At 39.3% G+C, this 25,689-nt stretch overlaps 1 protein-coding gene across 2 annotated transcripts in view; it reads left to right on the top strand.

The window, feature by feature from the left end:
- The first annotated feature begins 835 nt into the window (after positions 1-835).
- MYO16 (myosin XVI) overlaps positions 836-25,689 on the top strand; it is a 904,557-nt gene continuing 879,703 nt past the window's right edge. The window contains exon 1 of one of the 2 annotated variants that reach the window (XM_073664248.1): positions 836-1,341. The gene's annotated coding sequence lies outside the window, so the exon portion shown is untranslated. The remainder of the gene's footprint in view (positions 1,342-25,689) is intronic. The other variant, XM_073664251.1, reaches the window with a different exon arrangement.

Raw genomic sequence — 25,689 nt, forward strand, 5'->3', positions numbered from 1 at the left:
ACAATATTTGACTGTAAAAAGGTAATCAGATAGTAGATGTGTAAAGGCAGTGATTTAATTTTCCTGCTTACATATATATATATTTTTTTTATAAAGACACTAATCAGTATTTAATATTTTCTATGTTTCAGCATATCATAATTATATTATGCACAGTATATGCATACTGAAAATCACATTATTGCATCATATCTTATTGGCTTTGAAAATAGATTTTTATTTTTTTTTGTCCAAATATTTCACTTCATATCTCATATAGTTTTGTCCAGTCATTGTTTAACCAGCTGTCACTAAAGTCCAGCCGGTCATTGTTTGTGCCTAAGACCTTTTTTGATTTTAGTGTGACCTTGCTGTCAAGGGTCATGTGCTACTTTTGTATTGAGCTACTAACACCGTGGATTGCCTGTGTCACCGGGGTAAGTGGCATGGAAAATCAGTGTATTTACAAACACACGCACAAATACTGCTTGTGCTTTAAAACAAATTTTATTTATCTATCTATCTATCTATCTATCTATCTATCTATCTATCTATCTATCTATCTATCTACCTACCTATCTCCACATATATGTGTATATATGTTTGTATTTATTTTATTTTTTTCATTTATTCTATTTCAGTTTAGATTTATAATAATGTAAATATAGTTAGCATGGAGAATGTGTGTGGCTTCATGTTTCGTACCGTACAGAACAGCAGGTAAGAGGTGTAAAAGGATCTACATCTTTAAGAAGCTGAGATTCTCTCCAGCCTGGAAACATACTCACAAATGTAACATTCCCACTGCTTCTTTTGTTTGCTTGTGTGTGACAGCCAGAAATCAATGGGAGCCTTTTCTCATGGTGATTAGAAACAGCCTAACATAAGATGATCTTTCTTTTCTTCCACTCCTTCCTTCCTTCTATCTTTTTTTTTTCTCCCTTCCTTCCATAAACCTTTAAAATAAATATTAAGCAAGTTGGAAGGGGTGAGATGCTCAGCTCCCACACACATTTAAACAAAAGAGGTAAAGGAAGACTCCTGACCAGAAAAAGGAAAAGATTGTCTGTGAGCCAAACCCCCTTCAGTGTGAAGTGGCTGTTCTGGATGATGCTGATAGTAGAAACCGCTCTTGGATTTCCAATAAGCGTCTGCAATTAGAGGCTCATCTTTGTGTGATTGTATAGGGTGCTCGGATCTGCTTCCACCACGGATTAAAGCGCGTCCTGCAAGATCATGCCTCTTTGAAGATGGGGAGCTTTGTGGTATAGGAACATAATTGACTGGTGCTGGGGAGAGATTTCACAACACTGTTTTTTTTTCTCTTTTATCATCAGTGGATCATTGTACAGTACAAAGTAGGTAAGGGAACTTTAAGGGTTAATTAACCAAGTGACAATTGCTTCTATATTGGGCTGCGCTGTATCATCATGCTTCTGTGCCATATGTCTGTCTTTGGGATCTGATCATCTAAAATATTTGCATTTAACATCTCTAGCTATTGCATGTTTGTTTTCTAAAGTTAATATGATACAGTAAATAAGACAATGTGTTGCCTTATCTATAATAATATTCATTTAGGAGGTGAAGTCTGAATTCTTAAAAGCCGGGAATGGTGACATATCTGGGAGCGTTGTGTGATGCAACCTCAAGGGAGGTAGATTTCCTTGTTGCCATGGACAGGGTCTGCTCCGAGATCAGAATGTCACATGTAGACATAGCCTGAGCTCATTTGCTGGGAATATATTGCACAGTGAGAATAGTAAATATATAAGGTTTATGGACTGTAAATATTTACCTGGAGGTTAAGGGGTTGTCTGGAGAAAGTGGCCCCAATGAATTGTGGCAGTGAAATCTAAAAGTAAAGCTTCTTGGTTTGCTTATTGTATCTTTGTAGTCCGCATGTTATGTGTGAAGTATGCTTTACAGATTATAGGGTTGTGTGTCTATACTTTTACTGGAAGTAACCATCATTTTTATGTTTTAAAGGTATAATTTAAAGAGCTGTATTATATTTTAGAAATTGCTTTAATAGTAAGGTAGTTAAAGTTTGGTTTAGTTTCTGATGAACTTTTTTTTTATGTAACTATTTTAATCAGACCCTAGATATGAATATATTGTGATGGCACATTTCTCAAACTCTTACTGATCTGAGCAAAATGATTCAATGTACGTGTATGAGATCTACTATAAAGCAGCTTTTTAAATGACTTCAGCTCTAATTTACTAAACTGTAAATTGCACTGCTGTCTGGCAACAGCAATCCAGAAATCCTACACGTGGAAACTTCCTCCCTCGGTTGTATTAATAGTGAACTACATTGGCCAATGTTCTCCTTTCCTGCTAGAGTAGATGATTGGAGAACTGTTCCAAACTGTTCATACATTGTCACATGGCCATTCATTGTATATATGTGTTATCTGCTATAATGATATTTAACATTTAGAGGTTGGCATTTATAGCAATGGACTGCAACCGTTGCTCATCAAACCTTATGAAACTACAAAACTATCACAATCTGCAACTTTCATTAGATAATTGGATGTGTCATGAGTTAAAGACCATTGATATAAATGTATATCATATATTTCTATTCCGTAATGCATTAAGGCTTGACACTATTGAGAAAATGAGTTCACCAGAATTTACTTCTGTAGTTCTTAGATTAAAGCGATGTTCAAAGATTCATGCTGACTGATCCACAGGCAAATGCAGACCGGCCCCCTTATTGTAAAAAACTGTTTTATTCTGTACTGCTTCAGCATGATTTGAATAATGGGCTTGGTGCCAGGAGAAGAGTTTGCTACACTGCTCCTTCTCACTTCTCCCTGTCCTTAAAGGTAATTGTCATCAGTTTTTGCTCTGTATCTGACAGCTGCATGTGTTAAGGGCTGAGACAAAGATTTCAGCGATGTGTCATTTTTTAGGCTGTGTGCTGTTGTTTCAATACAATGACTGTTGTATCACCAGGAGATTATCACTGCCAGGCTACAGCTCCAATGAGCCCTGGTCTGACCACACCCCTCCTCTGATAAGCAGCTTACTGTCAATATACAATGTACACATACAATGTACACAGAGAGCCTGGTGTGGGCTGGGGCAGCTTTTTGAGCTCTGCTACATGCTACATCTAAAAACTGATTTGTGTACAGACAACAAATTCAGTATGACCGGCCAATGATAATGGTGCATAGCACCTAACAAAGCATTAATACCTACACAAAAAAACCTGCTGTGTAGACTCAGTGCAGAGCAGAAAGAAATGTATTTTATAAAAAAAAAACATTAAAAATATTTTTGGACATTAACCAGTTCAAATTAAGGCTATATCCCCATGTTACTAACAAGGCACTTTTTTATTTGTACTACTGTGCAGTTTAAAGAGCTGTCAAATGTTTCCTGGTTCAGATATTCAAATCATTTTTGCAGGTTTCTTTTATGATAGATAAGGTCTAATTTTTATGTTATTTTCATATTCTCTTTATTTTTTTTAATTATTATCCGATATTGGGTTATATAAGTGGGAACATGAAGGAAATACATGTCTGCTTTTCACAGTTTTTTATTAGCACAAAGAACCACTGAAATACATTTTAAAATTTATTCCTGTTTCAGTTACAATTATTTCTATATATATCGCACACATTTTGTTTTTACGGAGGAGGGACTAGTAACAGTGACTTGGATTGGTAGTTCATTTTATTTTTTTCCCTGCCTTTTATTTATTTATTTATGTATTTATCTTTATTTCACATATTGTGCCTCCCATAAGGTCATAAAATACATTTTAGGGGGCATTTCAGCATTTTATATATTTTTTTTATCTGATTTTCTCTGTAACTGGGACTAGTATACTAGCCCCAGTTAAAGGGGAAATTTGGCTTTCTGCTTGCTTCTGCTCCTGCTTCCTCCATACACCCGGTGATCAAAGGTCCAGATGAGTAAGCGTCATTAGCACCTCCTATTCTGAATACACAGCATGCTCAGTATCAGGATAGCAGAGACAGTCCAGAAGTAGAAAAACACATGCAAAGACGTAGATGAAAATGGTTGGCAAAACAGAATAAATGAAAATAAAGGGAAGTATATGTACCATGTCTAGTACATAACAATCACATGCAAATATCTACTCCAAATTACATACTGCATGGAGTATTCAGTTTACATAATACTAATAGTCATAGTCAACAGTGGCACTAAGTATGCACAAAGAGGAAGACTCGGGGGACACTAGAGAAGAAAAGTCTCAAAGTGAGAAATCAATAGGATTCTACTGATCCAGTTGTCTGTTCACCCACCAAGCACCCCTGCATGCAATTCTCCAGTGGCTTAATAACTTGGTCCAGGCTTTGATGTATACAGGATACACCAGGAAGTATGCTATTTGGCGTAGATAGTAGATATTTGCATGTGATTGCTATGTAGTAGACGTAGTACAAATACTTGCCTTTTTTAACTTCAATTTTACCCACCATTTTTATCTGTATCTCTGTTTTTTTTAATGTCCAAAAATATTTTTTATGTTTTTCAACAAGATACATATATTGACATCTCCTTTGCAGCCCATGCCGTATCAGTACGCACATTTGCGTTCCCCCCGTTCAGTGAGGGCTGCTGTGCTGAGCCCTCACTGAACCGAGCACATGTCAGCTGATTCTTACAGCTGACATGTGCCCGCAACAGCCGTGGGTGGAATCGCGATCCACCCGCGGCTGTTAACATGTTAAATGCCGCTGTCAATCTCCGACAGCGGCATTTAACGCGCGCTTCCGGGTTGCGCGTCATAAGCCCCGCCCATCGGTGACCCCGTCACGTGATCGGGGGTCACCGATGGGTGGGCATGACAACCCAGGGTCTGCAGCAGACGCCTGTGGTTGTCATGATCTGGTCGCTATGAGCGCCACCTAGTGGTCGGCACTCATAGCACAGGACCATTTCTGCTGCATGCAAGGGATCTGCTGGTCCCTTGTATGTAGCAGAGTCGATCAGACAACTGCTGCTTCTAGTCTCCTATGGAGACTATTGAAGCATGCAGTAAGTGAAAAAAAAAGTTTTTAAAAATATAAAAAAAAAAAAAAATATAAAAGTTTAAATCACCCCCCTTTTGCCCCATTCAAAATAAAATATAAAAAAAAAACCCTACATAGACATATTTGGTATCACTGCGTTCAGAATCGCCCGATCTATCAATATAAAAAAAGAATTAATCCGATCGGTAAACGGTGTAACGAGAAAAAAATTCTAAACGCCAGAATTACGTTTTTTGGTCGCTGCAAAATTGCAATAAAATGCAATAACGGGCGATCAAAACATCGGATCTACCCCAAAATGTTATCAATAAAAACATCAGCCCGGCGCGCAAAAAATAAGCCCTCACCCAGCCCTAGATCACGAAAAATGGAGACGCTACAGGTCTCGGAAAATGGCGCTATTTTTTTATTTTTTTTACCAAATTTTGGAATTTTTTTTCACCACTTAAATATAAAATAACCTATACATGTTTAGTGTCTACGAACTCATAATGACCTGGAGAATAAGAATGGCAGGTCAGTTTTAGCATTCAGTGAACGTGGTAAAATAAATAAATAAAAAACAACTGTGGTATTGCACTTTTTTTGCAATTTTACCGCACTTGGAATTTTTTTCCTGTTTTCCCGTACATGATATGGTAAAACTAGTAATGGCGTTGAAAAGTACAACTTGTCCCGCAAAAAATAAGCCCTCACACGGCCATATTGTCCAAAAAATAAAAACGCTATGGCTCTGGGAACAAGGGGAGCAAAAAACGAAAAAGCAAAAACGACAAAACCCAAAGTTGCGAAAGGGTTAAACTTGGCCTGTACATTAGTTTTTTGTAGGTATATGTATATAGAGGAAGTCCTGTCAATCAAGCAGATCTAGTAAGAAAGAAGCCATTGAGCCTTTGATTGGAGACTTCTATCTGCCTCATGTTTCAAACTTTCTTTTAATGTAAATAAAAAAAAACATAGCATTTCAATGTGAAAAATATGTGTTTGTAACAAGAGAGCATGTCTTTATGTAATGCTGCCCCACGGTAGGGCAGCATGAAGCTGCTGACAGCTTCCCTTTAAATTAGTCATATTTTTGTGGATTGAATTGTTGGACATTGTTGGATTGATGAAATTTTAACAGCAAGACCTGCAGGAAAATCTGCCAGAGGAACTGGAAGTGAAGCCTTATATATTGACACTGACCTGTATATTCTTCATGAGAGATTGTAAAGGGCATATTCACATATTCATGCATATCTCCTGACTGGCTGAAAGGGAAGACACAAAAAAGAGTGGATTTGTTGTTGGCATTATCTTCTCTTCTGTTTCATTTTTATATGGAAAATGAAAAGATCTGATGTATTATATAAATCACATTTTTTCTTATGTGGAGTGATCCAGTTAACAGGTGAACTTTTCTTGTGTATTTCATTTTGTATCTTAATCTATACACAAATTATAGTTCTCTTTTAGGTGTCACTGTTAATTTTTTAGCAGTGGTGACAACATTTTTATAAAGTATTAATATTGAACCTTGTATTGTAGTATATACATTTTTCTCTATACATTTAGTTGATTTATATTGACATCCGGCCCTTTGGCTGTTCCTGTCTGGCCCCAGGCTACTGTTTCCACTACTTTTGCTGTCCTGGACTGCATATCCACCCCTCACCTCACTTGGCATCTCAATATCTCCAGTATCTGTGCCCTGAAGAAAGCAGATGCCGGTGAATAGAATGGTGGAACAGGGAGCCGCCGTCTCCCTCTTTCACCATTTAACCTGTGACACAGAGTCTCAGTGCAGCAGGTGCATTAATGTCAGAAGGTCACACTTGAGAAGCACATGAGGGGAATGTGGCTTGATAAGTAATTCTATTTTTTTATTTATTTGTAAGTAGTTGTGGAAAACTCTGGGGGCCGCCAAACTGTGTGGGGTCCATTGGGACATCATACAGTACGGTGTTGACCATGGACACCATCATGCTGTATGAGGAGTTGTGAGGGCCATTATACTGTCTGTGGGGATCAGTGAGGCACCATACTGTGTGGGGGACTATGGGGACCATAATAATGTGTGGGGGGATTGTGGGGTCTATACTGTGTGGGGGTTGTAGGGTGCATCATACTGTTTGGGAAGCTATGTGATCCATCATACATTGTTTGGGAGCTGTGGAGACCATCCTAATGTGTACAGGACCTGTAGAGAAAATGTTACTGTGTGGGTGACTGTGGAGTCCATCATACTGTGTGTGAGGTGAGGACCATGGGGGCATCATACTTTGTGGACGGAGTGGAGAGTTGTATCATATTGCATGTGGGAGTGATGAGGACTATAATTCTGTGTGTGGGAAGCTGTGGGGCACCATACTGTTGGAGAATTATACTGTTTGTTGGGAGCTGTGGAGGCATCACACTTTGTTTTGGGGACTGTGGGGGCATGATAATGTGTGTGGGGGCATCATTCTGTGGTTGGCGACAGGGTAACATACTGTGAGCGGCTGTGGTGGCCATGATACTGCATGTGTGGGGTTGTTGGGGACATCATACTGTGTATGGAGATGAATTATACTGTGTGTGAAGAGCTGTGGGGGAGTCATACTGTGTGTCTGAAGAGCTGTGGTGGCATCATGTGGATAGACTGGTGATAACATACTTTGTGGGTGCATCATACTGTGAAGGGGGAGCTGTTGATCAAGGCACAAGGACTGAATAACAGGGTCAGAGTGATTTATAAACTTTATAAAAAGCAGTAAATTGTATGGTTTTGATTAGTTGCTACAGGTAAAAAGACATGTTACAGTTAGCCCTATAGTAACCTGTATTAGCATTAGCAGCCAGTCAACAAAGATACTTAATTCTGCTCAATATTAAATTACAAAAATGTATCTAAAATCATAATAAGCCGAATTAATTTTGGCCTGTTGGTTTGGCCCTCCTCAACAGTCACGGTCTCTCTTTTTTGTTCATAGAGCCATATTAATAACTGAAACAAAAGTGTCCCTAACACTCATTACCCCCATATCTTGGTTTCCTGGGTTTTTAGGTGACTAAGAGTCTGAACCATCTCACATTGACATTGAGTAACATCATGTCTAGATTGGTGACTATGTCAAAATTGGAACCACCACATGCCAGACATTTGTAGTATGTCCACAGGATACATGTGTAAAGTAAGAAAGCTGTTTAAAGGCAGGTTTTGAATTAAGTTACTCTTAACTTTAGTTTTCAAGTCAATACATCTTTGCCCATGTTATGCCATGGAAATAGTTATTATTCATATATATTTGCAAAGAATGGGAAATGACAAACAATCATAATGACTGTGTTATAAACATAAATAATTTATGAATTATTCTGCAGTGAATGTAATTGAACTTCACAAGCTATGAACCATGCTAAATCTGCCAATATATTTTGAATAATATTTCTAAAAATATTAATTGTCGCTCGAAGGTGTTGCTTCTGCTAATTTATGAACAATTTATTGCCTATATATTCCTGAAATGAATCCGCAGACATCTATTCATGGATGTTAATAAAACACTAAGGCCAACATTTATCAAGAGTGGCTTAATTTTACACCATTTCTAATATAGACTACTGAATTAACATATGTTCTGCTAGATTTATAACTGCATGTTCCCTTCTTTGATATATGCGTCAGAACATAAATCACTTCCAGTGGCCAACATTTATCACTGCATCTGCGCCTGCTTTTAGTGCATTTTACTCCAAAATAGTGTACACTAACTGTAGAAAGAAGTCATGGACTGCACTTAAAATATTATACATTGAGCTACTGTGGCTAAGCTAAATTTTCAAAGCTCAACATAAGGTTCTTAGTTAACATTTTGATCAGGATGTATAAGGCAACATCACATCACAAGGAACTTCTTGGTAGGTCCCTAACCTGTTGGTTGTAGCTCTGTGTGGTGAACACTGGCACTGCGACACTGCGCTAGCAAAAGGACACCCATGATTCCAGGCAAAACCCCATGGTTCTGGGCCACACTAGACCACAGACACAGAAACAATGGCTGCTACACAACATCATCATGAACTGATCTAAAAAACTCACCTTCCGTGTGGTCTCACACTAAAAAAATGAGTTGGAGACTGCATTAATGTCCCAACTATTTTCTTTTTAGGTAAGTTTTGTAAGATTGGTTCACCTGGTGTTGGTTCTGTGTGGCAGTCATTGTTGCTGTGTCTATGGGGTGGTGTAGCCCAGAGCCATCGAGACTTCTCCTGGCAGCATGGGCACTGTGGGTAGTTCCCCCTGCAGGTTCGATGTCAAGGCAATAGTATATACAACACAGTACTGTACTTAATATTTTGGAGACCCGCTGAGAGGTTCGCCATGATGTGGCGGTGGGCTTATACATTCTGATCAAAATGTTAAGTAAGAAGTGAATCTCATCACAGTAGATCAGAATATAATATTTGGATGTGCAGTCCATGTCTTTTAATCCTACAATTATGTTTTTTACTTCAAAAAAGTGTCTAATTTGCCGTGAGACATATTTATTGTTTGTTTGTTCCAAAATTTAGAGCCATTTGCATCATGTGTATGTGGTTATGTAAGTGGAGTGAAAATAGTTGTGGCTAACTGCTTGGCCAGCATTTAAGGTCCTTATACTTTGGCTGACAGTTGGTTGAACATGTGTTTGTATGAATGCTCGTTCCTGATGATTGGCCTATGTGTATATATAGCAACGATCAGCCAACAAGCAAGAAAACGCCTTGGCCCTCGGCTGATTGCATTTTTTATATGGCCTAAAAGATCATCTCCCATTGTAAATGAGGGATAGACCGGTGCAATATGCAAGCTGTATAGTAATTGTTCATCCCAATACAGATTTGCATTAGCCTGTGTACAAGAGCATAAAACCTTCAGCTAGGCTATATTCTTTATGTGCCCACCATTGAAGAGCTTACCCTGCCCTTCCTCCCTTCAAAATAACCTTTGCTCACGGTCATTATATGCTACAGTACAAAATAAAGGATCTGAGTCAATCTATTGCTGTTAATGGGTATATGTATGAGTCTAAAATAACCCCAGTGACCAGTGAGAAAATTGCTAAATTTCTAGTTTATTTTTTAATATAGATTGTTATATGAAAAATAAAAATTAAACATTGCCAAAAACTTTTACACAATACATTTAACATTAAAAAGCTGATTTAAACAGTTGGTCATTTTCTGATTCCACAGTTCCACTAAAAGAAAGGACACTGGCTGACTACAGCCACCACTAGAGGGAGCTTCTGTGCTTACTGCATGACATCACTCAAAGCACTATAAAAATATTTGAACAAATTAATTACCAGAATTTGGAGCCTAACAAGTCATAATCAAAAATGGGCATTCAATTTAAATTGCTCATTATATATTGTCTCGTAATACAAAGAACAAAATAACAAAAAACTAAAATCGGAATCTGATGGCTATGGATTGCTCTGCAAAAATCATTCCAATAGAAGACATTTTTAAAAGATTGATTTAAACTATAGGTTTCTCATATTTGGCAGTTGGCATTAAATCAATTTCTGCTATTACAATCAAAACAAATTGCCAATTAGAAACAAAACAATTGCTAACAAAATTCCAGAGTAATGTATAAGTCACAGCGTAAAATACCTACATAGCAACATAAAATATTCAAAGCATAGATGTAATGATCTAGAGAGAAGAACTTATTGTATGTCAATTGTAGGTTGGAAAGGTTAAGCACAAATGCCATGTCCAACCTGCTGTGCCACAGATGCTCAATAGAACTTTTGACCTTAAAAGAAATATGAGCCACCTGTACATGAAATACATAACAAGCCTATCTGAAAAGCTTAAAAATAACATTTAGAATAAACCGTACACTTTCTCAGTTTTGTGATATATAGACAATAACTAAAAAACATTAAAGTATTATTTGTTATCCAGATTTTCAGCTTAAGAGACGCATTTAGTGCAGTTAATGTAACACTACAAAGTCTATATTCACTCATGGCCGAAAGTGTTGGCACCCTTGAAATTGTTTCAGAAAATGAAGTATTTCTCTCAGAAAATGATTGCAATTACATATGTTTTGTTACACACAAAGGAAAAAATGTGTATATTGGAACAACATTAAAAAACAGAAAAAAGGCAAATTGGACATAATTTCACACAGAACCCCCAAAATAGGTCAGAAAAAATTGCTGGCACCTTCCTAAACTTGTTGGTAAACAACTTTGTTTTAAGCATGCAATGCTCGTTCAAACTCACCTGTGGAAAGTAACAGGTGTGGGCAATCTGAAAATCACACCTGAAACCAGTTAAAAAGGGGAGATGTTGACTCAATCTTTGCATTGTGTCTGTGTGTGCCACACTAAGCATGAAGAGCAGAAAGAGAAGAGAACTGTCTGAGGACTTGAGAACAAAAATTGTTGAAATATATGAACAATCTCAAGTCCATCTCCAGAGATCCTCCTTTGTCCACGGTGCGCAACATAATAAAAAAGTTTACAACCCATTGCACTGTAGCTAATCTCCCTAGATGTGGACGTTAGAGAAAAATTATGAAAGGTTGCATGCAGGATAGTCCGGATAGTGGATAAGCAGCCCCAATCAAGTTCCAAAGGAATTCAAGCTGTCCTGCAGGCTCCGGTTGCACCAGTGTCTGTGCGAACTATCCGTCTGCATTTGAATGAAATGAAACGCTATATCAGGAGGACCCCTCTGCTGACACAGAGCCATAAAAAAGCTAGACTGCTCGTTATCCAAAATCCTTCTGGGAAAGTGTCTTGTGGACTGATGAGATCAAGATAGAGATTTTTGGTCAAGCACATCTTTCTTACAAAGAAAAGAACACAGTACCTATAGTCAAATATGGTAAAGGTTAAAAAATATTTTGGGGTTGTTTTGCTGCCTTTGGCACTGGGTGCCTTGACTTTGTGCAAGGCATCATGAAATCTGAAGATTACCAAAGGATTTCGGGTAGTAATGTAGTGCCCAGTGTTAGAAATCTGGGTTTGCATCCTGTCATGGGTCTTCCAGCCGGACAATGACCCAAACATACTTCAAAAAGTACCCAGAAATGGATGGTAAAAAAGCGCTGGAGAGTTCTGAAGTGGTCAGCGATGAGTCCTGATCTAAATCCCATTGAACTCCTGTGGAGAGATCTTAAAATTGCTGTTGGAAGAAAGCACCATTCAAATACGAGAGACCTGAAGCAGTTTGCAAAAGAAGAGTGGTCCAAAATTCCAGTTGAGAGGAGTAAGAAGTGTGTTGATGGCTATAGGAAGTGATTGATTGCATGTATTTATTCCAAAGCTTATGCAACCAAATATTAACTTGAGGGTGCCAACAATTTTGTCTGGCCCATTTTTGGGGTTCTGTGTGAAATTCTGTCCAATTTGTCTTTTTTTCTCTGTATTTTGTGTCGTTCTAATACACACAAAGAAATTAACCATGTGTATAACAAAAAAAATGTGTAATTGCAATCATTTTCTGGAACAATTTCAAGGGTGCCAACACTTTCAGCCATGACTGTATATGTAAAAGATATATTTAGTCCAAAATGTTTCCTTATTTACAGCAGCTGCCATTATATTGTTGAAATCATGTCTATGCTCCAAATGTCTATAATGTACAGAGTGACACGCTTAGCCATATTTTCGTCTTGCTGTTTCTCTTTTTGCTATTTCAACAGTAGTCTGCAGGTTGTAGTGTATGTTCCTTCTGGTTGTGATTAGTGCTTGCAATAGCTTAAAATGTCAATTGTATCTCCTTTGATCAATAAAATGTACTGAATGTTGTCTTCGCTGTCACATTGTCAGTTGTTGACAATTGTCCTGCTGCTGACATCTGCTCCTTGCCCCTGTGTTTGACTGCTACATGACTTTATCCTGGAGTACTCTAGACTGCTGTCTGCTTCTCTTAATACATGTGCTGTTTACTAATTTAAAGGGACAGTGTTCAGGACATATTGATACAAAGGTCAGTGTCCTTTTATATATGCTAAGTACACCACACTAAAGTCTGAACAATATGGTGAGTTCACTTGCTCATGTTACCTTGTTGCTGTCCTCAGCCTTTCTGCTTTGGTTAGTTTAGGCTTTCTGCTTGTACTCTTAATTTTATTCTTTTGCATGCCATCTGGTATTACAGGACTGTTGTCCTGCCTTCTGGTTTTGTTCCAGGTCTATTTCTCAGTCTTAAATGACAAATATGTCACTGAAGTTTATTACTTGGGTATTTCACTTCATTAAAAGTACATAAATGCTTGTGGGGTATCAGGGTGATTACCAGTGAACTGCTATCAATGCCATATCCTGAGGTACTTAGCTTTCACCTGACTGAGGGGAAAAGAGATTATTTTTTGGAATTAATGTAATTTTTTGTGTCCAGCTCGTGCTATGTATTTTTAGCCCGAGCATTCAAACAAAACATCGGATTGCATCCAGACCAATGTTATGCAATGGGGCCATGCACATGTTCGCATTTTCCCTCAGTGTATGTCCAATGAAAAAATTGCTGCATGCCAGAGTTTGATCCGGTGTGGAGGGGGGCAGTGTTGGGGGATATTTTAGAGATGGGCAATGTGAGGGATATTTTGGAGAAATGTCGTGTGATGGGATATTCTGGAGAGCGACTTCAATCAGGGAGGATGTCACCTATAAGGTGCCTTGGTGTAAATGTGTCTCATCAGTGATGTGATTTCTGTATGGTCCGCAGTCTGATGATATCAGGTAAAAGAACACCCAGTATCTCTTTACCATTGTTAAAGACATACTGGGAGTTGTAGGTTCATGCAATACAATTGTTTATGGGGCTAATTTGACATTACATTTGATTAATGTACTAAGCATGGTTATTTATTCATGTGCTGACTGTGGTTCTATCACTGAGTTTGTGTGCTGATGGTGGTTCTGGCACTGTATTCATGTGTTGATGGTGGTTCTGGCGCTGCGTTCATGTGTTGATGGTGGTTCTGGCGCTGCACTCATGTGCTGATGGTGGTTCTGGCGCTGCATTCATGTGCTGATGGTGTTTCTGGTGCTGCATTTATGTGTTGATGGTGGTTCTGGCTCTGCATTCATGTGCTGATGGTGGTTCTAGCGCTGCATTCATGTACTAACAATGGTTCTGATCTTGTACACATTTAACAATCCAAAACATACTTCATGACTATGTTAAAACTTAAAAATCTTCAAAACTTAGAGATTTGATATTATGAGGAGTGTCAAGTTTTCCACAGAGACGACACTGGGGAGATCACACGTATCTCACCATTGCCGTCATGCTGCCAGGATTTCATCAGGGATCCGCGAGCACACAGTCCCTACTACTCCTCACTACGTAGGTATGGACAAGCGACCAGTGAGCGTATGGCATCACATCTCCGGATTCCAAGGCATGGAATATGTGTATACGCCCCCCGTATGGTCACTATCAGCTTCATGATAGCCCAATTATTATTATTCTCTGCCACCACCGGCCAGATTTGAAATATAATACAGGCCTGGTCCGACGCCTGCGTTCTGGTAGCGTATATGGCTTCCGGGGAGGGAATAAACAGGACAGAAGAAACAGAACTATTAAATTTTATATTTAATCCAAAAGGGAGTCAGTGTTATGAAAAATATACAAGATTTTACAAATGGACATTTACAATATAGAATAGACAGTTACATAAAATAAACAGGATTACAGAACTTACTATAGAGTTTGCAGAGATGAATCAGTATAGCTGGAGGAGGGGCTCCCCGATTTGATTTGAGCGTTATCGAACGCGATCCGTTGCTTATAGTATCTATACCCCCCTGGCAAAGAATGCTTATCTATCCTCCGTGGGCACTTTTATGCCTAAGGGGAGGTCTGCCCACACACCCCCTGTGCTGACATCACGGAGCTGGACTCTAGCCTGCACATTTTATTTAAGATATCTAGTTTTTGGGATAGCTTATCACTGGATGATCCCAGAAGCCCAAAAGTGATACCGTATTTTTTATTATTATTTTACCTTCATTTAGAGACCATACATGATGTAGCTGCGATCCGTTATTCTCGTGCTCTTGCACTACAGCTCCCCGGAGGGGCTTATGGGTACGAAAAAATAAGCATCTTGTTTCTTGGCTGACCCTGCCACTAAAAATATAGATCCCTTTATTATCAGAATTCTGGAACTTGAGCTATTCTATATTTCGTATCGGTGCCGGGCATCCTGGGACCCTCTATTATATTTTTTTTTCGTCCTGGGAAGCATGCTTCAACAGCTACATGTACAGTAAATTGATCGAAAGCCGGTGTCTAATCATCCCCTGCCGGTGCCAGGGAGACAGACTCTCACATTTTAATTAGGTTATAGCTTTACAAGTCACTTCTGCTGTCGGGTATAATTTGCAGAGAGACAGATACTGGACTGTCAGCTCTTCTCTTGTGACAAATGGTAGATAAGTCAGAGGTGAAGAGGGGTTTGGGATTAAAGGTTCATATTTTCTTAATATCTCCCTGACGAGGAGGATTTGGCAAGTTTCTGCTCCAAAATCTCAGTGTAAGTTAGCATATGTTCACACTTATTTTTTGGGTCAGAAACTGATGGAATCTCTCCAAATCCTCCATAAATACTCAATTTTGGTTCTGGTGATGTATGAATGTACTGATCTTGGTTCTAGTGATTTATGTAAGTATCCCTTTAAACTTTTTGTGGCCCCTGGGATTAGTTCAGTATGGCAATGTGGCCCTTGGACCAAAAAATGTTGTGCACCCTTGATCTATGGCTTTACCATGATCATCTTTTTGATGGCATTCATCATGGACATAATTTTTATTTGTGCTAGGCACTTTAAATGGCCGTGGAAGTAGGAGAGTATTCTAATTTTTTTGCAATTATTTTGCTTATTGCCTACAGTCACGTAGGTTTGGCTACCATTTAATACACTTTCTATCTTTTGGTGTACCATAGTAATTTCCTTTCACTAGGTATTTTTCTTTGATCTATGCTTTCAGAGCTGTACAACACTTACTCATGCACTTGGCATATTTATGATTATTTTTTGGTTTTGTATACCAATATCCAGAAATAATTTTAGTTTGATATATTTATCTGTTTCTTCATATGTATATTCAAAGTGTAAGCTCAGCTACATAATGTACTAATCATTGTTGTAATTTATATATTACTAGCGTTTACCCGTGGCTTCGCTCGCGTGGAATTTGGTCTGCCACATTAAGTTTCGTGACAGATCATTTTAATAGTAAAAAAAAAGAATCTTAATAGTAAAAAAAATAATCTTAATAGTAAAAAAAAATAATCTTATTTAGTTACTCGTACATCCAAAATTTCAGATGTCTAACTTCAAAACTGACGGATTCCATACAATCTTTGAACCCCTATAATATGAAGAGGGAAACTCTTGAGGGTGGAATTATCAAAATTCCTTTCTTAGGTTCTATTATAGCTTAAATGAGCACTATCTGCAAATTTCAAGATGCTAAGTTCAGTGGTTTCGGCTGTGCGTTGACCGCTAGGTGTGTCAGTCAATCAGGTTTACAGTTTTATATAATCTTCGGCTGTATGGTGTATTTATAAAAAGTATCCCTATGTCCTTCCCCAGGCTTGAAATTATCCATATCAAATTTCATCACAAACGGATTACTAAACACTGATTAATAAACAGGACGGACTGAAGTTACTTGCGTTTAATATTGTTCGTGTTAGTAAAGAATTAGTATGTAATTGGAATAATGGACATCTGCAGGTAATTTATCTATGTGTTTTTACTGCAATATACTCCTGTAAACTATGTTATTTGATTTCTTTCGTTCAGCGAAAATATGTAGATTTTGCGATTTAGAAACACGTGAGCAAGCTACGTATAGCTGACCGTGGGAAAAACAGGGCGTGCCTCAATGTATCCCCGCTACCTTCAAAGTTTGCCCTTGCGATTTATTGATGGTCATTGAAAATGCAACTTTAAGTGGGAACTGCAAACGTTTGAAATTAAAGGGTAAGTTACTGGGTATTATTGGGATGCGTGGTATAAGAATATTTTCACCTTTAGCTTCTCCAGTTAAAATTGTGGCCTTTACAATGTGCCTGCCTAGTTCAGTGACTCGCAATCTAGTGCCATTACATAATCTCGGGGCGTCCAAGTTGCGCATTAACAAAACGGGTATACCGACCTTTAATTCGAGCTTATGAGATGGGACCCCGGATAGCGCCAAAGAGTTAAGAAACTCCACGGGGTAGCTCGTACAGTCTTCAGATGACATGACTGTGTCGATGGAGTTATAGGTTGTTGCATCGCTGGTTACTTGGTCCAAGATAATTTTATTGATTTTCGCAACTGTTTCATTTCTTGGTGCTAGTATAGTTCTTTCACATAGCCAATTTTCATCGTGGATGTTTTGTTGCAAATTTGGAAAAACTTGAGCAATAAGTGCGTCTTCCGAATCCACAACATGACAAAATTGGTTAGTGAATAGAACCATACCTTCTTTGTCAGTTTCGATTCGACCTTCACCGATCTCGAGCAGTTTCTCAGCGTACGCGCCCGACTCTAGATCACTGAATAACTGGACACGCATGTTGGTGGTGAGGTGCAGCTTTTCAACTTTGGTCCACAAATATGAGGATTTCAGACATGCGTTAATTTCGTCTGCTGCAGTGCCTCGCTCGATGACAGGCAAAGTTTGCCTAAAGTCCCCAGCCAATACAACAACCACACCACCCATTATTGTTTGTTTACTATGTAAGTCTTGTAGACAACAATCAAGAGCTTCGATGGCGCATTTGTGTGACATTGTGCACTCGTCCCACACGATTAGTTTGCACTGTTGCAACAGGAGGCCACGGGCGCTGCTCTTGCTGATATTACACGATGGGGTTTCTTCGTTCACCAGATTAAGAGGTAATTTAAAGACTGAATGTGCCGTCCATCCACCGCTTAGCAATGTTGCAGCAATTCCAGAGGAAGCCACAGCAAATGCAACGTTATGACCGCTACAAATTTTTGCTAAAAGTAAATTAAGCAAGAAAGTTTTTCCTGTACCACCTGGGGCATCAAGGAAAAAAAGTCACCTTCACCATTCTCAACTCGTCCTACTATTTTGTGATAAATCTCTCTTTGATCAGGTGGCAAACGTGGCTCAGTTTCGCAAACGTGAGCGTCTAACTGGTTGGTATCATAGCTTAGCTCTTTTATCAACTCGTTCGACAGCTCTCCTCTACGCCGCGGTGAGGGTAGACCAAAATCGGACAATTTCTTTCCAGAAATTATTAATATTTTGTCCTCGATAAGCCCCAACGCCTCATTGAAACAGAGATCATCGTTAACGTGATCCATTCTTTCAAATCTGTGCATGATATCCTCTGATAATGCAGTTTTATACTTGTGCCAGAGTTGTAGAGGATTGGATAAACCGCAAGTGCATATCAATATGGCAAACAGCTCTCTTATTTGCGCCGGGGAGCAACATAGCACGGCCTCTTCTAAGGTGGTATCCCAGTGGTTATCATCTTCCAACAACCCCATCTTCTCACACACCTGCCGAAAAGTTGCAAGTTCTTGACCTTCAAATGTTTTTAAATCCGAGAAGTTGGTTGGACCCCTTATTACATTCAGCAGCATACGCAAGCAATAACATTCAAAATTGCTAACGTGCACCGTGTAAATGCGACCTAGAGCGTCTCCTGCCTTCACACCTGGCCAGCCATCGACAGGTGTTCCTTGTAAACGACGTTTCCATTGCTTCCGTGCCACATTCCAAGTATAGTAGCGAGGCACGTCAATGTAAAGTAATGTTTTTGCAAACGTATCACTTTGGCACAACAGGAAAAATGCAGGTAGTGTAGTTTTAGGTGGTGCTTCTAATCTCTCTCTAAAATTATTTTCCGTAAAGTAAACCCTCTCGCCATTGGGTAAATGAATCGCGAGATGAGTGACGGTTGGGTGTCTCTCGTGCAGAGGCAGACCTAAGATCCGCCACGCTGCTTCGTTACTACTAACATATCGGCCGGTTCTAAAGGTCTGCACCTCATCTCTTGGGTCAATGTTAACATTCCCTTGCTGGCGGATGTTAAAAATAGCCTGGTCGCTACCCTTATTAATATATTTACAAATATATTTTATCTCCTGTACCGTATTACAGAACTCTACATTTAAATGAGAATTAAACATTTTTGATAAGAATGGAGAATATGGGACCACCCAGCTATTGTCCACCAATATTTCCTGTGTTCCTCTACGGGTTTTTATAATCGTCATGCGTCCACCATTCTCTGGTGCTCTGCGCCTGTACAAAGGATAACCTTTGTCATTGGTTTGAGTATCTTTTAAAAGCTTCCTCGGATATTTTTTGGTACATTTTCCTTCCTTCATGCATGGCGATGAAGAATTGAATGTACCACATGGCCCGTGAATCATATTCTTTGTCACTGTATCATAGAGCTTTTGATCGGTTTCTGGGTTTGGTATCTCAGCACATATGATTTCGTCAATTTGGTTCGGATGCAATTTTTCCTTTAACCACAGCAGTAAGTGCACATGAGGCAAACCTCGCTTTTGCCACTCGATCGAGTACTTGAAGCATTGCATATCACCAAATATGTTACCTTTTGTAAGTAGAGCTACCAACTTCTGTACTTTTATTCTAAATACTCGAGCTGTTAAGTCATGTCTGTCCGTTGAATTTTGACCAGCCATAAGCTCTTTGGTGATTTCTGGCCAAGCGGGGTTGCAAATCATTGTAATAAATAAATCAGGCCTCCCATAATTACGTACGTATGTGAACGCATCTTGTGTGTATTCGTGTAGGTATCTCGGGCTATTTACAAATGATGACGGAAGAATCACCATCTGACCTAAGTTATTTGGATCCAAATCCGCATCATTTCTTATTGCATCTTGCAAGTGAATATAATTTTCTGCGCGCAGTTTTTTTTTATTTAAAGAAATGAACCTTAAGCGCTCACTTTCCATCTTTACATACATGTCGACCAGAAACTGATGAAGTAAGAGCCTACACTTAAGCATCAAATTAAAATCGCTGCGACAGACCATCAAGTGAAAGGCATAAAAATCTTTGCAGGACACCTTTTTGCTTGGCATGGCTTGTTTGGTAATTGGATTTATCTGAGGAATATCAATGCTGTACCCCTCTTGTCCTTTCCAAAAAATTAATGGGTACTCGAGAGCGTCATAGAATCTATGTGTATCGGGAACCCTAGTGAGCATGCCATCGCGCGGCTGCACAACGATGTCTCGAGACATAGTTTGTTCGCTACTAACTATTACAGCAGCTATTTCATTTGTAGTAGGGGCATTGAATCGTCTCTCATGTTGACCACGTGGTACATGGTCTGGGTGAATCACTACTTTGAAATGATCGTCATTGATCATTCTGTCTCTAGCCGTTTTAAATTCATGCACCAAAATGTTGTAGTCGTGAAGTACTCGTTGTAATTTTTTAACTATGTTTCTATCTACGCTTTGCACGCACTCAGTACGCCTGTTGATTTGTTCTTCTTCGTCACCTATGAAATAAACTTGTAAAAATTGTGGTTGCGAAATGGACGTAGGAATTAAAGAACCGATACGGTGGTATACTTGTCCTTGTATTGTAAAGGTTGGGCAAAACCCTGGCATTGAGACAATTTGATCTGCTCCAAAAGACGTCATATGAAAGCACATGTTGTATTTTCTTATATTATTTAGAAAAAGGCGAGATTCATCAGTTTCATTAGAGAAAAGCTCTTTTAAAGGTTGAACTGGCTCGTCTATATAAGGAAGAGCTACTTTCCCGCCCAAACAACACATACCTGCTGCTTCCTCTTTCCACTTAAGAGCTCCGCAATATTTGCAATCTATGGTCATTGCTTCTATTTTTATAAGCTTGTGAGTTTCATAATCAAGAGTCTCGTCATACTCAAATGCAGCTTTATTAAACAATATCCATGTATTTCTTGTAAATGTTTGACGTCGCTGTGCTGCCCTTTCAGCAACAGTGCGTCTGCGAGATTCGGCCATTTCATAAGTTTCAGTGGCTCTTTGGGACGCCATGTAAGTCGCTTGCTGCTGACGTCGAGCTTGGGACTGTTCTGGAGTTTCAGCAGCCCGTTGAGACGCCAGATACTCCGCATGCTGCTGACGTCGGGCTTGGGACTGTTCTGGAGTTTCAGCAGCCCGTTGAGATGCCAAAAACTCCGCATTCCGTTCACGTCGGGCTTGGGATTGTTCTGGCGTCTCTGCAGCTCTATGTGCCGCACAACGCACCGCCTGCTCAAGCCTTCGTTGCTCGGCTTGTTGAGACGTCTCATCACGTCTAATTATTTTCATAGCTCGGGCTTTATTAGAGCTTTGCGAAATGTTAGACTTACGCTTTCGCGGCATTTTTATAAGTACTAATTACAAAATAGGTACTTAGTAAAGTTCAAACAAAATACTAAAACAATCTAATTAGTTATATTCCGATCGCTGTACAGACGATATCAGTTGTATATGACTGGTCTATGAGGAGCAGCTGTGGCACGGTTACCCATAGCAACCATTCCCAGTGCTCTGTGGGAGCTGAGAGCAGCCTGCTGGTGCTGTGGGTGACATGGTCTATGAGGAGCAGCTGTGGCGCGGTTACCCATAGCAACCATTCCCAGTGCTCTGTGGGAGCTGAGAGCAGCCTGCTGGTGCTGTGGGTGACATGCTGCGCTGCACACACACAGGGCTGTGCTGCACACAGGAGGGGAGGACACCATTTGTGTAGCGCTGCTGCCGGTGCTGTCAGGCTGCAGTGTGTGCATCCTCCATGGAGCCACGCTCAGGTTACTGCCCCTCCCCGTGTGTGAGTCACTTCCCCTCCGCCCAGGTGAGGCGCTCGGAACTTTCCCGGCTGCAGCAGCTGGCGCAGGTGAGCGCATGTTTTATTATACGGTGTTATGTGGAGGGACAATGGCGGCGGGGACCCCCTGTGTGAGGACAATGACGGCCCGGTGCCCCCGGGCAACCTGCAGGAGGAAGCCTCACACTCCCCCCGGGCTGTGGGCGCGGGCAGGCCGTGCTGGGACGTGTAGTTCCCTAGTAACCTGTTCCTGACATATGGGCTGTTTTCTGTGTTTTTTTTTTTTTTTTTTTTAAAGTCTGATAAAATGTCATAAATTATCCTTCTCCCTTCAGCTGTTTCCAGAGTGTAATGTATCAGGGTGAGATCATGACTGACAGCTGCCAAAGTTTCTAGGAAATGTCAGTCCCTGGGGGTCGTGTGTGAACCCCCTGTGCCACACTTGTACCTGGCCACGGTATATGATCACCCCTGTATTCTGACTGTGGACAGGCGGCAACTGTGACCTCACTATACAATGATTCACTATGGGCAAATTATTGTATTATCAATCTCTTCTGACTGCTGTAAATCAGCCATTTAAATATCACCTGTGTATGTGTGTATATAACAGAGCTCTCAGAGGCCAGATTTTTTTCCGACTTAATTGACATGTATCGTTATATTACGACCAAAATTACATAAAATCATTACAAATTGTAGCCTATATGTTATTCCGAGGTATAATCTATATTACTGTAAAGTTTCATGCAAATCCGTCCAGTAGTTTTTTCGTGAAAGAGTAGCAAACATACATACTCACAAACTTTCGCATTTATAATATTAAGTAGGATGGCCATTCTCCTTCACATTCTTTCAGGCATTTTGATGAGATCTCCATTTTTAAATTCATTTTAATTTTCATCTTATTAATAAAGATAATTGTTTTGCATTTTCATTGTCCTTGATTGTGGTCACCATTATAGATTTATATGTCCTTTACAGTAAACTGAAGCTATGACTATGAAGCAATTAAGTCAGTATTTTTCCTCAAACAAGGACTTCCTTCCCCAATTTCTATGTGCCAGTCATGAGTTAAGCTGAATTTTCTGAAAAGGATGTGATTTGGGTATAAGGAGAAACTAGGCACCATTCTTCATTGCTAATGGTGATCTAATGCCAGTTATACTGTCTGGTGAGACTAAGTCTCTATTAGTATTGATTTAAAGATGAGACTTCCTTGTTCCCCTAAGGTAATTACTTATGAATACATCCTGCACACCAGTAAGGAAAAAAAAATAATAATAATAAAATATACATACATATATACACAATACTGTGCAAACATTTTAGGCAAGTTTGGAACAAGAGAGAAATCTGATCTAAGTCAATATTTGATGTGACTGTCCTTTTGCCTTCAAAAATAGCATAAATTCTTCTAGGTACACTTACACACAGTTTTTAAAGGATCTTTGCAGGAAGGTTGTTCCAAAAATGTAGGAGAACTAACCACAGCTCTTCTGTGGATGTAGGCTTGCACAAATCCTTTTTTTTTTTCTTCATGTAATCCCAGATAGACTCAATGATGTTGAGCTTAGGACTCTATGTGGGTTATATCATCACTTCTAGGACTCCTGGTTCTGGTTAACATTGAAGACAGTTTCTAACGACATTGGTTGCATTATTGGGGCCGCTATACTGCTGCAGAAAAAAAATTTGAGCCAATCAGACGCCTCCCTGTTGATACTGCAAAATGGATAAAAATCTGTCTGTATTCATCAGCATTGTGGATAGCAATAATCCTAATTAAATCTCCAACTCCATTTGCAAACCCAAACTTGTAAGAAACCTCTACCTTGCTTTGCTGTTGCCTACAGACACTCATTATTGTACCACTCTGCAGTCCTTCGACAAATTGCTTTTTTTTTATAGCCAAATATTTCACATTTTGATTCATCAGAGCACCTGCAGCCATTTTTATGCATTCGAGTTCCTACTTTTTCATGCACAGTTGAGTTGCTTGGCCTTGTTTCCATATCAAATATATGTTTTTTTACCACAATTGTTGAACGAAGACCACTTCTGGCCAAACTTCTCTGAATGGTAGATGGGTGTAGCTGGGTCCAATTGGTTGCTGTGAATTCTCAGATGATGGCACTGCTGGACATCTTCCAATTTTGAATTAAAGCAAACATGATGTTTCTTTTTATCTTCTGCATTTGTTTCTTTGTCTGACCACTGTGACTATGGTGTTCAATGTTCCCACTTCTTGGTGCTTTTTTCAAAAGAGCTTGAATAGCACATCTTGAAACCCCAGTCTGCTTTCACATCTTTGCTTGGGAGTGGTCTGGCTGATGTAGTGTTATATCCTTTTGTCTTGTTGCTGTGTTCAGTCTTGCCAAGTCTGTGCTCAGCCTAGTAAAGTGTATGGCATGCTATATGTTTTCCACCCCCTCACATTTGTAGTAGAACTTGTCTGTTCCTCACCAAGTTTTAAGCCTCCTACACAGCTATTTATACTTCAGTTGCCTATTTTTCTCTATGTGGCTAAGAACTTACTGGCAGGAAGTGCAGAAAGTTGGCATCTACCTGCCTGTTCTTCCCGACGCCGATCTCTGCCGACCCTTGGAGGTCATGTCAACATAACAGCTCTTCCTCTTCTGGTCTGCTCTGTCAATGGGTCATCACTACTGCCATCATACTGATTGACAGCCAACTCCCCGCAGTTATGCAGCGGGAAGTCGAGTGTCAGTCAGTATGACATCGACAGTGATACCCCATCAACAGAGTAGAGCATAAAAGAAGAAGCTGCTCTGTTGACATGATGTCACAGGAAGCCACAGAATCATCTGCAGGAGCTGTTCGTGCCTGTAAGTTCATAGCACCATCGGGAAAAATAAGCAAAGTCCTGGATAACCTCTTTAATGACTGTGTTTCAATCTACATCTCTCTTAAAAAGGATGATGATTGTCAACTCTTTGATGTAATTGGTTAGTCATATACCTGACTATAATCCTACAAGCTCCCTGACTGTGTGCAAGTGTTCCTAGAAGAATCAATGCTGTTTTGGCAAAGGGAGGTCACACCAAATATTGATTTGATTTAGATTTCTCTTTTGTTCATTCATGTTGCATTTTGTTAATTGGTAACAATAAACTATTAACACTTCTATTTTAGAAATATTTCTTACTTTACAGCATTCTTTCCACATCTGCCTAAAACTTTTGCACATTATATATACATAAATATTAATAATAATAATTGGGAATGAGACAGTGATACCTACCTAGGTTAAACACATTTTCACTAGAAGACTCACCAATTCTTAGATTAAAAGATGATTTTTTTCTTTAGCAGAGGAGAAATTAAGCCATCCTATTTTAAGATTCAGTGTCAGTATTTAATTAAGAAGACAACCTTCAAGGATTCAGATTCACTGCTAATTAATTTGTCTCTCTTTATCTGGAAAATCAATAGTGTTTAGCTTTTGATAGCAGCTTCCGAACAAATCAATATTTATTTACATGTTTGCAATATTGGAATAAGGCATGTTTAAATATTTTACTGTAGTATACTGGAATGAATTGTATAGAATTGTATTGTAACTGGAATGGTGAGGAATATTACGCAACCTTTTAAATAAAATTTATAAAATTATCTGTATTCATTTTTTTTCTGATGATCCATCAAAATAGGACTTTCTTTATTTCCAAAAAAAACAGCATGTGATTGCTGCAAGCTTCAGGGCCTTAATGGTCACACACTAAAATACTGGCATCACTGCCAAGCAAAGCAAGCCATGATGCCAGTAGTACACCATTAAACTACAGAGGCCACTGATTAGCTGTAGCAATCATGTGCCAGCCCCTTATAAACAAAAAGAAGGAGGACCACCAGAACATCTGTG

This window comes from Phyllobates terribilis, unplaced genomic scaffold (genome assembly GCF_046119375.1).
Source record: "Phyllobates terribilis strain yellow unplaced genomic scaffold, ASM4611937v1 Scaffold_2__4_contigs__length_985480577, whole genome shotgun sequence".
Classification (NCBI taxonomy): Eukaryota; Metazoa; Chordata; class Amphibia; order Anura; family Dendrobatidae; genus Phyllobates; species Phyllobates terribilis.